Raw genomic sequence first — 758 nt, 5'->3', positions numbered from 1 at the left:
TTAATAATTATGAGACCTTAGGCCTGAAATTTTTACTGATGAAGATAAAAGACTATAGTCTTATGAAGATCAAAGATTATCATCTTGAGTATGGATTACAATTAAGTATAAACTCAATAAATATCTTCACAACTGGGCCAATAAGCACCATCATGATACATGGAGGAAAGACTGATGTCAAGGATTTCACTTTACTTGAATCTATAATCAACATCCTTGGAAGAAGCACTCAAACATCAATGGCATATTGCATTGAACAAATCTGCTGCAAATGGTTTTTTAAAGTGTTAAGGAACAAAATGTAGCTTTGTAAATTAAGATACACCTGACCTAAGTCATGGTATTTTCAGTCATTTCATATGCATGTAAAAGCTGGACAATTAATAAAGAAGACCAGAAAGGAATCGATACCTTTGGATTATAGTGTTGGCAAAGTATATGGGTTATACTGTAGGATAAGCACTGGACCACAAGGTCGGTTTAAACTACAAGGTTGGTGGTTCAAACTCACCAGTAGCTCCTCAGAAAACCTATACAGGGTCACTATGAGTCAGAAATGTCATTACAGCACTTAACAAATAGAACAACAACAAAAAAATCTCTCTTAGAAAAAGTATAGCCAGAATGCTCTTTAGAAGTAAGGATGACTTCATCTCACATACTTCAGCCATGTTATTAAGAGGAACCAGTCTCTGGAGGACATCATGCCTGGTAAAGTGAAGAGTCAGCAAGAAAGAAGAAGACCCTTAATGAGATGG

This window comes from Chrysochloris asiatica, unplaced genomic scaffold, assembly GCF_000296735.1.
Source record: "Chrysochloris asiatica unplaced genomic scaffold, ChrAsi1.0 scaffold00056, whole genome shotgun sequence".
Lineage (NCBI taxonomy): Eukaryota > Metazoa > Chordata > Mammalia > Afrosoricida > Chrysochloridae > Chrysochloris > Chrysochloris asiatica.
Note: the sequence above shows the minus strand (reverse complement) of the source record.